Genomic DNA, 16,093 nt, shown 5'->3' with positions numbered 1-16,093 from the left:
CTTTATTGAAGTTCAAAATTAAAGTTTCAAAATTAAACGCGGTTTATTTTAAGCATGAATATAAAATTAATAGCGTCTTATATTTCTGAGTTGGCCCATTTTCAACTGTGAACTACTTGAATATTAAGATTGTAAAACCTGCTTCTACTAAACGCTCGAATGTAAAGGTTCAATAAATTTTCGATATCTTCATAATTGGGGAAGATTACGACTCGAAGGGTCAATCTCGATCAATCCAAGGGAGATTTCCGGGCTCATTGGCGTTATTCCTTTATAGCTTCATCTCCGTCGTGTTCGCCGAGGCGGAAAGGATCCCGAGCAACCAATGCTCTGTCTTAGAGACGGGAGAGAGAGGTGGTCTGACTTTCGTCTCCTCTCCCCGTTTCGACCATCCATGATGCAAAATAGAACTCGAATGAAAAGTCACGGGGTCGAAGAAAATGCGATTCACCAAGGAGATTTGTCGCGCTGATTCCTTGAGGCAAGGATGCGGCAACGAGAGCGAATCAGGACCTGGATGTGAGAATTAGGCGAACGCATTCTTTCAAATGTCGTGGAAAAAAAAAGCTGAATAATTTTTCACGGAATTTTCATATAACAATAAATCTCTCTAATATAATATAATTTGATAAAATTGTATTTTAATATATTTTAATGATCTAATCTAATTTTCAATAAATATTTTACCTTATCTCATTATCGAGAGAATGATGAATAATGAAAGAGGAGGAGTGTCGGAGAATAAATTTGAATGCTAATTTTATGATAATAATAATAATTCCATTAAATTATAATTTTCAATAGTAATACATATTAATACATTTTATCAAATTGCTATTAATTTGAAACGCGTGTAGGTGCCGCATCAAGTTTGTATTACTTCTAAATTAGGGAAAACTATTAATTTACTTATTGCGTGTCGTGCGTCTCTTCATAATTTGAGCGAGGAGCTAAATGGCGCTGCTAACGCCCGTATACGTGAAGTAGATGAATATATTTCTTTCAGTTGATATGAAAATTACAGTGGTTTCGTCGCTACGCCATGAAACCGCGCTATTCATTATCTCATAGTCGCTTATCCAAATAGAGTGTATTCCATAGGCGCTGCTGCCTAATGAATATCTCGTACCAAAGCGGACGTGGCACGCGATATTAATTACTATGCGTCGTATTAATATTCCGCATTTATGGCTCCGCGCGAGAAATCGGTGACTTCCTTTCCCGCGTGCATAGGTATATGCACGCGCACGCGTGGGTGCGTGCATGGGTGCGCAAGTGCGTGCGTTCGTGCGGTGCAGTTAAAACGCGACTCATTACGTCCGCGACCGTTCTGGCAACACTAGGCTCGTATATCAAACCGAGAAAGAAAGAGAGAGAGAGAGAGAGGGGCTGCTCGTATATAATTTACCCAAAAGCGCGCGCTGTCCGCGCGATGTTCCTCGGCTTGCTACCCCTCTTTGCGGCCGATGTAATAAAAACAGGACGACCTGCGGCCGCGCGAGGTCACGACATCCCCGTCATTTGCATAAGGCGTCGAGAGGCCGAACGAGAGCCATGCCAAATAAATCCTTGTGATTTATGCGCGCCCGACGATATATACGCATTCCCGAGCGCCCGGTCGGACGGACGTTCGCGGATCCACACTGGATCTATTCGGGAAAATTCGGATTGCTTATCGGCACATTTTCCCTTATACTACATATCCTTATCAATCACTGTCCTCTGCTTTACATCATATAGAATGTGAACGCATTATCCTTACTTATATGCCCCCGTAATCCAATGTTCCCGAGACCTCGCAGCCGGGCGGACTTGAAAATTCGAGAGGAAAGGAAAAGGAGATAAGAAGCCGAAGAACCGGAAAGATCTGGAAAGACCCAAAAAGGGATAAGAGGACGAGAAAATTCGTTCGTAATTACGATTTCCGTCGGACTGGAGCTAAAAGCGTCAGTTTTCTTAGAAATATTGAAGACGCAGATGAGAAAGTTGTAATCGAAGTTCTTGATACCGTTTTCTTGTCTAATCTAAAATGTCTTGCGGCGAACTTCTTCAAAGTTTGTGTATTTAAATATACATATAATACCCTCCGAAGATTATGTAAATTGCGCTATAATTAATGCGCGGGAGGCGTTTCATCTCTCGACGATGCAACTTTAAATACCGGCCTTGCTGCGGAACATCATTAATTTTTTAAAATATGATCGCGAATATTTGTCGTCGTCGTCGTCGTCGTCGTCGCCGTCCGGAATTGCTGTTAACGAGAGGAGGTCGCCGATAACCGAAGTACGCGAAGGCAGATAAGGCCGTCCTTGGTGGGCCGTCGAGCGACCCTTGTTTAGATCCGGGATGGGACTGGATTTAAAGTCACAGAAGTGTGAAAGAATAGATAGAGAGGAGGCGAGGGAATTCATACGTATTATATACCCCACCTGGGAAGGGAGTGTGTCAGACGAAAAGATACGTGCGATAAGGAAGACAAACGACGAACGATAAAACGGCGGACGGCTTCCCGGGAGTTGTTCCCCTCCGAGTGCGCGCGCGAGGTCTGATCGTTATTAATGAGCTAAGTGCGTCGTTATAGGCTTATTATCCGGCCGTTCTAATTAAATTGGATTAGAGCAATGAAGCGCACTATGAAATTCACGGTAAATGGTCCCACCTCGATCCTTCTCCTACACTCAGCGTTCGTTCGCCCCCGACGGACGATGACGTCCGTCGTCGTCGCCGCCGCCGTCGTCGACATGCGACGTCGACGAATACGCGCGATAACATCCTTTCACGAATTTGATTACAATATATATATACAATGCGCAATTATTACTCTATTATTATGACTTTTTCATTTAATGCGATCGACTAATTTCATCGCGCACGAATCGTCACAGATGTTATTACTGGAAACATTAAATTCGCTCCTATATGAGCGTCATTATGCGAATGAGATATAGGGGATACATTAAGACACACACACACACACACACACACTCGCACTCACGCAAACTTATACGGATGTATAAAGGATAACCCGACCTCAACGCTGAAAATTATTCAGCATTATAAAATCTTGTCACCGTCTTTCAATTGTTATCCGCTTCTTCGTTCCCCGGAAGCTCCAATCGCACCCTTGGAGTTTCCACAACTTTCACGATCGATCTGTTTAAGTCGTCTGTTCAGTCGATTCGCTTATTAATCTGACATTGAACGGGAGGAAATGAGATAGAACACGCGCGCGATGTTCTGTGAAGAACTCCCGAAGCGTTAACGTTTCCTGCCACGTGGCGGACGTATTTGCTGAACTTTCCACTCAGACTGTTAGATATTTCGCTGCTAAGTATAACATTATCATAAATATTTCATGAAGTTTAAATAGTATGTGCATTACCGGCTCAAAAGTATTTGGCCACTTCAAGTTTTGTACGTCGCTCTTTTATATGCCTAAATCCTCTTGTAATTCCATTATACGCGCAGAATATAAAATTTTGTGTCACGAAGATTATTAAGCTCAACATTCAGAAGATAGGAAGGAAGATTGTAATTCACTCTTCTTCAAAATTTTCGTCAATTAATTAAGAAAGACAAAGACGCAAATACTTTCAACGACATATATCGCTTCGTGGAAATATCGTTACAGCTTTCTTAGTAATAATTTGTAGTCAAATAAATGTTCTTCAAAGTATATTTAAGGGAAATTAGGGGAGAGTTGCCAGACACGTACCACTCAAGCTATTTTTTATTATATTTTGCATTTGATGCTGTTTATGAATCAAATCAAAATTTGAAATTGTAGCTTGATATTTCAGTCATCTTTTATTACATGTTAAACCTTTTAATAAATTAATTTGTTACAAGCTTTTCTGTAACATGTTGCGCAAAGCATAATTTAGAGAACCGGTCTCATAAAGCATATCTGTAGTATCGTATTTGAATGTATCTTAAATCGTTTTCGAAAGTATCGAAATTTATCAATTAAAGTAATTAAAAATAAAACACCATTAACTAATAATTATTTTATTAATAATTTAAAAATTGAATATTTATTAATCAAATATTTATTAATTAATAAATAATAATAATGAAAAGTTAAGAATACTGAAATAAAACTGGTTTGAATTTATTTTTGTAATTGACATGTTTTTATTCATAGCAATTACTAGTTTTACTATTATCACTTATCAATATTATATTAGTATCATTTTTTCATAGAAAAATTTATTGTGGTAACGAGTTAGGAAACTTGATAGAGTTTATAAAAATAACGATTTAATTTTTACAATAATTACATATAATAAAATGCAAAATATTTTTCAACAAGCCTTCTTTTATGAATATAAAAATTCAAAATAAAATTGTATAATTACGTTACTGTCAACTATATAAATTGATAAAAATTTACATCAGATTTTCCAAATGCTGACAGCATGCACAAAACAAAATAAAACTTGTTAAATTTTTGTTTATATTACTTAATTCTTATTTACTTTTTATTTTTGTCACCAAGTGTTACATGAAGTAAAAATATTAAATTTTAAATAGATACGTTTTAGGAGACGCGATACGCATTTAGCAACTTTCCCCCATTAGTCTCGACAACGTGGGGCGGCGCATGACATCCATGGGAGCTGAACGGAGAATTACTAAAAATCAGCGAACGTGTTAATGGACGTTGCAATCTATGGCATAACGCATTGATTTGAAGTTAATAATCAAAATCAAAAATATTGTGCTAATTGAGTCAAGTGTTTTTTATAAATAGATTAGACCAGTATCTAGCGCGATAGAGGACGAGGGTATAAGATCATCGATCAAGAAAAGCGGGCGTTAGGATTTAATTAGAACGTCGTTCTCGCCGTCGTCGTCGTTTCTCGCTGACGAGTCGGCAAATCGCTGTCTCCGCCATCCTGCCAACTCCCATCCATCCTTAATTATTCAGACCGGCTATAACTCACGTTTTAAGCGAGGCAGGAGTAATTGGTGCGAAACTAAAGTAAAGTTTGAATCGTCGTCATCGGCACCGTACGCGGCCGTTGGTGCGTTATACCTGTGTAAAATGAGCGATTGAGCGCACGAAGTGTCGAAACATCGAAACTACAGTTACAGCATCGAGACGTGGGAAATTAGCGAAATGACAGCCACAATAGAGGCATTTTCTCGTTAAGGTCGCGACAATGACCGCGAGAAATGCCGGGGATTAAATCTTGGGAGTGAAGCGACGTGCAACGCGGCGCGGCGCGGCGCGGTGCCGCGCCGCTCCGCGTTTATCCGTGTAACTTTTGCTTTTAATTAAGCTCAGGAAGTTATCCGGCGTTTTGCGCGCCGTTATACTAACGCCGCCGTATTAACATCCGCGTGCTTTCTCGTGACGATGAGGTGCGGCCGACACGGGCAGTTAATTAATATCCGCGATTTCAGGCGGCGCAGGCTTAATACGCCGCGTTACTCGGCGATTTTCGAAACGCGATTAAGCGCCATTGTTTTCCGCGGCGGCCGAGAGACGCGCCGCGCCGGGAGAACGAAGAGTGTTTTCCGATTTTTGTCTGTATCGCCGCGCGAATTAGCTTCGAATCTAAAATAGGTCGCTATAATGCGATTATCCACGGTAACAGTGAATGTTAAACGAGTATCAGTACGCCGGGCTGAGAGAGCGCTGTATGTATATTTAGCGTTGAATTCGTACAATGACTATAATGGCTCGACAATGTCATTAAGCGATTCGTTGGTGCATTGGCCGTCAACACCCGCGTGTATCAACGTGACCAATTTATCTCTATTTAGTTGCGACAGCAACGTTCCATTTTTACACACAAAACGGTTCATTTGATCCTATATGCCGCGTTCTCTCCATCACCGCAGTACCATTAGTCAATCTAATGAAAGTTATATTAAGCAGTGGTATATATTGCAAAATGTTCTGTTCGCTATGCTTCTTATAAATGATGAAACAAACACGAAACTATCAATTACTATTAAATATATACTATTAATAATAATGATAATGATGAAACGGGCAGCACTCGCGTAACGTTCTTATTAAATAATTAATTATCGAGCATTTGCTCTTGAACTACCACAACTATAAATATTGAATATTTTATTATTCCTGATTTTATTTTGAATAACAATTGGACATTAATGAGACTAAATAATTTATTGTTTTCTACGTATTTGAATAGCTATCGATGGTCCACGATAAAAATAATATATTGTACATTGTAAAATTACATGAAGCGTTAAGAATATTTTATTTTTTTAATGACTATAATTTAAATAGAAAAATTATATGAAATGATTATTTTACATACAACAGTGCACATCGCTATTTTTTTCATTGTTACATTTATTGCACTAAGAAAGAAAATTAGTTGAAAAATTAAAATATTTAATTTGGTACATGCAATTAAACATTGAGTTAGTTTAATTAATTTTTAAGAAATTTTGAAAGAAATATACTTTTTTTTGTACAAATAAATAATTACTGAATCAACTCTTTGTTCGATTGATTGTATCGGACTAAATATTTTGGTTTTTTAACAAATTTTTTTTCTTGGTATTAAAAATTGTAACGTATATCGTTTTATTGTGATTGACAAAATCTAAAATTATTGCTTTAACTGCAAAAACACTTTCATGGGTATATTTCTTTGCCCTTATTCTCCTTGCCTCTTCTTCTCGCCGTAATAACACGCCGATGTCATCATCAATTTCAATCTCGCAGCTCATCTTTCGACGTTCTTAAGCCATAACTTCTCATGGCATAGTTTTCATGCGCGTCACAAGCCGCATGTCTCGATGCGCGAGATGCTACTCCAGGATTATTCCAGATTATACGGGGAGAGAGTACCACTCCCCGCTTTTTAGTAATCTCGTTTCTCGGGAAACACCCCAGTATACCACACGACAGGACACCCTTGTAGCGCGGATATAACGCGTGTTAGTCGTGCTCGTGAGCAAACAACCGTAGGGTTGACTGCAATTAAGACTTCGAACTCGCCAGCCGACGTTAATGGATATCTAATTTGCTCTCGTTCGACTTGCGGTCCAAAGGCGGCAAGGGTCGCGTAAGCGAAGACAAAGGGACCCGGGGGAAAGGATCCGGGGGTTGGGAGGGGGGGGGGAGAGAGCGAGGAGAGAGGCAAGAGACGAGGCAGTGATGTTCATTGTCCTGTCGCGAGAGTCAAGTTTGGTACGGAATGACAGGTTGATATCGCGAACAAAAACGTAAGACACGCGGCGACAGGAGGTGTGGTATAGACAGGAGGTTTCTTGCCTGCGCTCCCGGTGAGTAGCTTGAGCAACTACGTAAAGTATACGTATTATGTAGAGAGGCGAGGTAGAAACAGTATGTAAGTACTAGTGACGGAAATTGGAAATTCGGAAGTGCATGATGCGGAGATTACGTAACGGGGTGGGGGATAGATAGTTTGATTTCGCGCGCGGTGACAGTGACTGTGCAAACAGCTCTCGTCAACAAACCGGCCGAAATTATATGTACGTATCTACCGCGTGCACGACACGCGTTATTTTCATATATTAGATTGCTACCACGTTTGCCTTCGTAATACCGCTGTCAAAAATACATATTGGAATATAATAGCGGAAACATGATGCACGCATAATAAACCATTAATTTAAACGGTAAATATTTCCTATAACTTCCCGAACGATATAATAATGGAAAATGATAATAATATATTATGCAAATTATGTAATTTATTGTATTTTACACACGTACAAATACAAGCGTGTAAACATGTGCGGTACACAATTGGCGTTAATAAATGTATTAAATAAATTTTACCGGAAAGATTTTACCAATTATAAATTGTCAGTTGGAAAGAAGGAAAACGTAATCGAAACGGCTAGAAAGATAACTGATCCCGAAGAATAAACTTGTAAGAAAGCGAAGAGAGTTACGGATTATAAAAAGGGATAATCTTTTCAAGTGAACACTTTGCGGTGTGTTATATTGACTAACGGTGGGGTCAAGTTAAGAGACAGGAAACATCCGGTTCGAGAACAAAGGCAGAGAGAGAGAGAGAGAGAGAGGGGCATAGAAGAAGAGGAGATCACTTGTCGACATACTACCGCACGTAATTTCCTGACGGCGTTACCATACCTAGAAGAGCAAAACGCCCCGAGTAGAGGGAGGGAGTGGAGAAGGGGCGAAAACTGGGATGGCTCGTAAAATTAACGTAACTACATCGAAGCTACGCGAGCCCTCAGCTACGCGAGAGCTACGTGTCTACGCTATGATCAATGGCACATCACACAGCGATGCAAAAGCTCGTACTCCGTCGCTCGCGTAGGGCCCGAAATTTATAGTGACCTGACTCACGGGGCGTTATATCCGGAAACTCCACAATCGCGACGGATAGTGTAATAAATTAAATTAAGAAGGGCGCTTCTCAAAGGACGACGTGGTTAAGTTGAGCAGCTGAAGCGAGCTGCTTTCGTAATGCACACGTCTTACGCCGCTCGTGTGACCGAGTTTTCGACAGACACTCTCAGCTTGAATTCTCTGACGATTTGTAGTTTGTACGAAATAGCGCTCGCGCGTGAACGGCATTGTGTAATAAGAAAAATATCTAGATTTAAATCTCTGTTACCAGGACAATTTTTATAATCTAAGATAATTTTATTGTGATTATGTAAAATAAGATCATTTTAATTGCAGGAAACCACATTAGTACTTTATATTGTAATAAATCTCTTCTAATATTCAACGTTGAATGTACTAAATTAATAAATTTATTATACTGTAGCGGATCAAATTTCCGTCTTTAATTAAAGCAGATTTACGGAAATAGAAGAGAATTAACACACGTAATTATGTGTAATTGACACTTTATTTAAGATAATTGACATTTTAGTGTAATCTAATCATCTAATTTAAGATCATCCATCTATCCGAAAGACAAATGGCAAGTAAAGAATTGGATTAACATGTGAATGTCTACAGTGATGTGAGAAAGAGAAAATGTCTCAGCTTAAAGACACGTAAATTATACTTGTTTACGGGCAGTTTTAAAGATGTATAGGACATTTTTCGAAAGAAAATGCAATATGAAAAAATTACAAATTGTTTCATATTGCATTTAAAAGTAGTAAAAAAAATTTGCGACGATCTTCTATCTGGATAAAAAGTTATTTTTATAATAAGTGCTCTGATGAAAATATAATTAATAATAAAATAATAAAAAACTCTGAATTTTTTTATTTACGTACTTTAAATATTTAAGGTGATTTAAAATTTTATTGCGATGCAGAGATTAGTTCTGTAAAATAAACTAAGTTTATTTATTTACAAAATAACTAAACAGGCTATCGCAATAAAATTTTATATAAATTATTTTGAATATTTAAGTACTTAGGCAAAAAATTGTGATTTTTCGTAATGTTGTAGAAACAATTTAATTTTTGATAAGAAATAGAATAAATAAACTATGTGTAGTTAAATAAAAGTATGAACTTTGATTTGCATAATTTTCAATATGTACATAATTTATTTCAAGTTTTATAATATTAATATTGTACATTTCCAAATCTCATTTGTTTTGCAGGGACCATGTGTCCGATACATTCTTAAGTGAAATAAGAGGAAAGAAAAAAAAAATAAGGGAAAGAACAAGCGATTAGCTAGAAAATAATAATTGCACCGCTTATCTCGCGGTATTAGTTGCGCGCATATCAAGTTAATAACAGTGAAATGGACGCGGTGCCAGGCAAACATTAAGACCTTAACCACGCGAACGATGCTGCATAATGATCAATGACACGTCACGCGTCGTGTTGGAGGCTTATCCTTATCCACTCGCATAGTCGGGATTTATAGCGATTTAAATGGCCTTGAATTCCAAGAAATAAATTGCCCTCCTGCGCTACCTAGTGCCCTACGAAATTTATACATCGTGCGTTCGTGCCAATTAAAAATTATGTCGCATTCAAAATGATAAAGATAAATCGGGAAAATAAAACTTTCGATGAACCGTGAGAAATTACCGCAACAATAATGCATCCGCCCAACAACATTGCGGAGCCGCGATAATCCGCCATTGATAATCGAAGAGATTAATGTCCATGATTCGCGGTGGGTTTTACAATGGAAAAACAAACGGCTTGAGCAGGAGAGCGGCCTTGATAACACGATATGCAATGCGCATCGACAGGAAGCTTCGTAATTCGCCGATACCCGAGATCTGTAGAGAGTCCGGGATCTGATCGAGTTTGTAGTAACTCGAATTGAACATGATGAAAATTCCTTTCAAGATTTTAATCGTGACAAATCGCTCTGCTAAGCGGATAAGGGGCATCGAGGACTTTTTAGCGGAAAGTAGACGAGTGGCAAAAATCTATCACTTAACCATCTCCGATAACCACAATTTCTGAAACGGCCGTCTACGCGATTACGAGCCGGCTCGATATGGAATGCTGAGCCACTAGATATACCCCCTCTGAGGCCTAATAGTTTTATGATGAAATCGCGAACGATAAAATTTCTTATGGGTACCACGAGAGTTAACGACATTAGGAGCTCGCGACGATCGCTTCACGTTTAAAGTAGAACTGAAATTGATGGCTTTTGGCTTTGTACTAGATTATAAATTAATATTTAATATCGTCGTTGTAATATTATATCATGCTTCATTATACCTTATCATTCTCGAATAGAACTATTATTTTTGCATTATAACGATTGACGTACTTTCATAATCAAAATTACTTTTAATATTTAATCAGTAGCACACGGGTGAAGATATTGCAATCTTCAAGAATGGTTTGAATTAATACCGTGCATTTGAGTAATAATAATAATAATATAAAATGTTTTAAAAAAATTATATCCTGTTACATCTATGCGTAGAAATCCTTTGATCAAACTATAAAGTGGATTCTTTTCTAAAAAAATTGTGTCAAATTATAAAAGTCGCTTTAATCTTAATCGTGAATCAATTTCAAAGCTATCGGTACTTTGACGTCATTATTAAGAAAAAAGAGAATTATAATTTATAAAAGAAATTGCAAAAAAGAAAAAAAAACGGAAAGGGCAAAAATTCTGATACATCCTATACAAATTAAGCCTGTCAGAGCTAAATATAACGAAAGATTAGCATTTTTAACGAAATCCTCTGTCCCATATATGCGCTCGCGCGTAATGACAAGCGTTATCCAAAACTGGTCGGTGAAGACATCGTGGATATGTGAATCCATTTATCCCGACAGCTCTCTAGACAGATTTCCATCAATATCAATTCTCTTCGGCGTGACGTCGATCACGAAGCCGGTAATCCGTAATCGCGTAATCCAAACACACAGAGATAGAACAAGCGCTACGACACTATCAGAGAATCATTGAAATTGCAGCGATTTGGAACTCACTTGCAGTGCGAGAATGTGGTACACGGTTGGTGCCCTCCGCGAGATCACCTCGCGTCACGGCAGGGATGTCCTCGGGTAGACGATCGCCGCCAACGACGTTTACGTCGCGCAACACAACACTCGCGGACCCGTGTCGGCCGATCGGACGACACCGAATCGGCGACTCAACCCTCGAGAGAGGGCTGCAATCGGGGACACATGATCGCTCTCGCACCGGAAAAGCGGCTCCTCGATCCGACGAAAAGCGGATCCCCCGATCGTGCACCACAGCGCGGCTGAGACCACTCGAAAGCCAGTTAATCCGCACTTGGCAATCCGCACTTGTCAATCCGCACTTGGTTAACGTCGCGACATATACGACGAGGAAACGTGGGGTTATCGGAGGGCGGGAGTCACCGCGGGAAACTTGAGGATGGTCACTGAGCTCGACGATGATGCACTCGCTAAATTCCCACCTGCGCTCGCGGCTTGGTCGCGTGCACTCGTGAATAATCACCACTATCCCGCACAGTCCTCTTGCCGCGACTACCGCCAGCCCGCCGTGGGCGAGTTTCTCTTCTCTCGCGGATGAAAGTGTGTCACTTGGAAAACTGGCCGCGCGCGATCGAACGTCACCACGGCGTCGCGTTGTATATCCCGGGTGATGAAGAAACGCGGTCCCGGTTACCGATTCGCGCGCGTCGCGAACACCCTTTCTTCACCCGTTACCGAAGCGGCGTGACAAGGGAATCGCAACGCGAGAGAAGGAGAGAAAGAGAGAGAGAAAGAGGGCGATCCCTCGGGGCAATGAAAATATTGGCGATACGTCACGAATCCACACGGGCACACGTATGTACACGCGTATGTTGACGGTGGGCGCGAATGCACGCGCGTATGTATGTATACGCGTTACTGTGTACGGATGTATGTGCGTACGCGCGCGCGCGTGTATGAATTTTTCGCGCTCGCAGGACGCACACGCGAGGGGGCACGGCCGACACACATCAGCCCTAGGAGAGACCCTTAGGCCGGATCCGCGGAGTTTCCTTTCACCTCGATTTTCGGTCCCTCGCCACCCCCGCGTTGCACAGGCGCGAACCGCTTTCAGAATTTCCGAGGGTCGGGCGACGCGCACGCGGGAGGGAGCGACAGCGAGAGGGAGCGTTACCGCCGGGGTGGGAGCACCAGGGGACAGTGCTTGGTGGTGGAAGAGGCGGACGGAGTACCGGGTGTGAGTAGATCGCAGAGCGCAAGGTAGCGAGCTCTGCCTACACTCGAAGGGAATAAACTCCCGACTCACAACCGGTTACACCGGCATACCGAGACTACCACCGGGGCTACACGCCAGCGCCGTGCCACTGGCGTGGGAAGTAGGGTGTCTTGTAGCTCATGCTGACCGCGATATCGTGCTTGTGATAGTATTGCTGTTGCCGCTGCTGTTACTGCCACCACCGCCGCTGCTGGTGCTGCTGCTGCTGCTGCTGCTGCCGTTGCTGCTGCTGCTGCTGCTGCTGCTGGATGTTACGGGCGTGGAGGGGACGATAGGAAGGGATGGAGGGATGCGAAGGTGGGGTAGCGCAGGCGTTTTGGTGCACCGACGCATTGATCCCTGGAATTCGTGGGGACGACGACGAGGCCCGAGTGTGTGTCCACCCTTCGCGAGAGAAAAAGAGCGAGCGACAGGATGGGTGCCAGAGAGAACGTCGACCGTTCTACTTGTAGCCAATGTCCATACCTGCAGGTGTAGACGAGGCTAGGATTTGGCAGTGAAGCGAGGTGTCGTTGATCGGCGATCGTAGATTATTCGACTGGCTTATAGATCGATTGCGAAAACAGTTGGCAGTGTTAATGTCTATAGATTAATGTTTATAAATCAAAAGAGATTTCTCACACCCTGATCAGATACCTAAGACTCGGATACGTAAAGACTTTAGATAGGGAGATAGATTTTTTTTTTAATTAGAAATAGAAGTTGAGATGAATATTTCTGCTTTAGAATATTTTATATAATAGGGAATAAAAGAAGAGAATACAAAGTATTGTTATTAAATATTGTTATATTGTTATTATTTAAAAAAATGAATGAAGATGTATCTAACAAGCAATCGAGGCATTTTAGAAAAAGCTTTCACATATTGGAAAGTAGCTGACGCAAAATGTATAAAATATTTTTCTCTATGGATATTTATTTAATGAAATAAATCATTATATAATAATTTATCGAAATATAAATATATATACTTACATATATGCACGCGTGTATTCGCATATACACGCAACAAACACATACAGATTTAAAATACATAAACGTATACATATGTATACAAGATACTCACACATGCTCGCTAGCCAAATAAAAAGGGTATCTTGCCTCGGCTTGCCGCGATTACTCGTTAATAAAAGAACAGGGAAAGATGGAATAAGAAAAGAGTGAGTTGTACAGTAAGAAAGAGGAGTTAAAGCAGCGCGAACGAGCCAGCACCGAGATTCTATTGATTTTATAATTTCTCTCTCGCACCTGAAAATTCTTTTGTTCTATTTCATTGTAAAAATCGTTCGTTAATTAGACTGCGCGAATCAAGTCATCAAAATCCATTTAATGACTTGAACATTATCTCTAGATTCTCTATTTCTCTCTCTCTCTCTTTTTGATAAAAATAATAATTAATAAAAGCACGTACAAGATAGATACTTGAAGAATAAGCTACGGGGTAGTACAATTTCAAACATAAATACAATTCTGAACGAAATAAGATTTTCGAAGTTTATCTTTGGTTTTTAATCTTATTGTGTGATGTCAACAATCATTTGCTTGTTATTTCACTGTGTAAAAGTTGTATGAGAAGCTCTTTTTCTTGGTTAAAAAGCTCTTATTTTTGTTTGAAAATATAATTTCGCAGACATGATGTTCGAATCGTTTATGTACAATTCAAATCTGAGCAATTTCGAATAGCGGTTTGTAATAACATTATTTTACTTTTTGCCAATTTCTTTTGTCATCACGAAATATAAGCGTTAAGGAAAATGGTTTATTTGTAGGAAATGCAAATCAGTAATGCAAATTGTGCTTATTGCGATACATTTTCAAACATTTTTTTTTGAACAAAAATTATGATTTCGATCACAATAATTTCTTCTTTATATTGATGTGTTAACTGTAATAATTTAGTTTGCAAACTTTTTAATTACACAGTTAAGTGTTTCATTGTGTTTTATGTTTAAAAAACAAAAATATATTTTAAAAGTTTGAAAATGTACTGCTTTACCCTAAATCTCGAAAGTTCATTTTATTCGAAGAGAGAAACATGACTATCATATATCAATGTACGTGCATGTTACATTTTTGAACAAAGGATATCAGTTCTTTTTATTTCAAGATATCGAAATCATCCGTTTCCGCTTTGCGTAAAAATAAAAGTGCTCCCCAAGTACGTATATGCTAAAAGTTTCAAATTTATAAATAACTAATGTCAACGGGAAATATATATATTGTTTCAGTCGATTCAAATTAGGTCAATCGGATGTACATTTGATGTGCTATTCTCGAAGATCTTAAGACTCACGATCAGTGAGATAAAATTAAGTTGAACAGCTTGTTTTCCTTCAGCACCCAATTTAGTTTCGTTGTATAATTTTAACGGGAAACGAAATCTGAATGACAGGAGGAGAGATTCTGCAAGCGATTTTGATACACTTCCAACAATTTTTACGATCAGGACGATCGTCAAACGCAAATCGCAATACCCGGGGCGCAGACGCACGTAACACAGTTACCATAAAATATTCAGGCTTAGTCTGCGTGTGTATATGTAGCGTCGTTGAATAAATAACGAAGAAGGTAGGGAATCCCGATTGGTTCATAACTCCCTTTCATCCTGGATTCTTTTGGTAGTCCCGTAACGAGAGCCACACATCTAAGGAACGGTAAGGGCGATAGGAAAGGGATAAAGGGAGAGGGACGATTTACCTCTTTAAAGATTTATAGACTTGAGACTTTTGGTGGATACGTAAAAGAATATTAATACCGTTAATATATATTGTTCAATAAAATTTTTCGCATTTAATATTGTAATTTATATAACACTTGCTACATTAAGAAATAATAAAGCTTTCTAAACGAAACTCAAGTTAATGTATTGTGTAATATATTTTGCACATATTAATAATATATTTAATAAATTTGTTGCAACTTGTGACGCTAAGAAACATTGTGCAAGCACGCGAATTGTAATTTACGAAGTGATATTTAATTAGCAACGTGCAGGACCTGTTCTCGAAGTATATATGTGCAGAGGAGAAATCGCGAGCTTCGAATTTATGCTATAGGTGGGAAAGAAGAACAGAACTATTTTGTTTCAACTAAGTTTGCTTCGCAAACTATATAGACCGATATCCTTTATACACGCAACTGCTCTCGAATCATGCTCGTTATATTGATTTAGAGAGAGGCGATAAAGAAAGAGACTGGAATCTGTAGATACAAACGAGTAAATAAGACCTCAGTGAGCGACGACTTTGGGAGCTACGAGCTTTCGAATCGTGTTGTTTCTTTCAAGAAACGGAATAATAATTTTAACATTTTTCACAACAAAGTCGTTCTCTTATTCTATTGCATCCCATCCAGGAAAGGCGATGAAATATGCAATAATAAAAGCGGAACGATATATAAAAAGCGAAAGATAGATACCTACTTACAGTTGGATCGTCTTGCCTTATTCAAACGGAAGAACGATGTATAACA

General features: G+C 39.5%; 1 protein-coding gene across 1 annotated transcript in view; it reads right to left on the bottom strand.

Moving 5' to 3' along the window:
- Positions 1–12,828, bottom strand: part of LOC105202438 (zwei Ig domain protein zig-8) — a 368,807-nt gene extending 355,979 nt beyond the window's left edge. Inside the window, exon 1 of the mRNA XM_039452174.1 lies at positions 11,374–12,828. The gene's annotated coding sequence lies outside the window, so the exon portion shown is untranslated. The remainder of the gene's footprint in view (positions 1–11,373) is intronic.
- Positions 12,829–16,093: the final 3,265 nt, after the last annotated feature.

This window comes from Solenopsis invicta, chromosome 7, assembly GCF_016802725.1.
Source record: "Solenopsis invicta isolate M01_SB chromosome 7, UNIL_Sinv_3.0, whole genome shotgun sequence".
NCBI lineage: Eukaryota > Metazoa > Arthropoda > Insecta > Hymenoptera > Formicidae > Solenopsis > Solenopsis invicta.
Note: the sequence above shows the minus strand (reverse complement) of the source record. Positions and strands in the feature narration are given on the sequence as shown.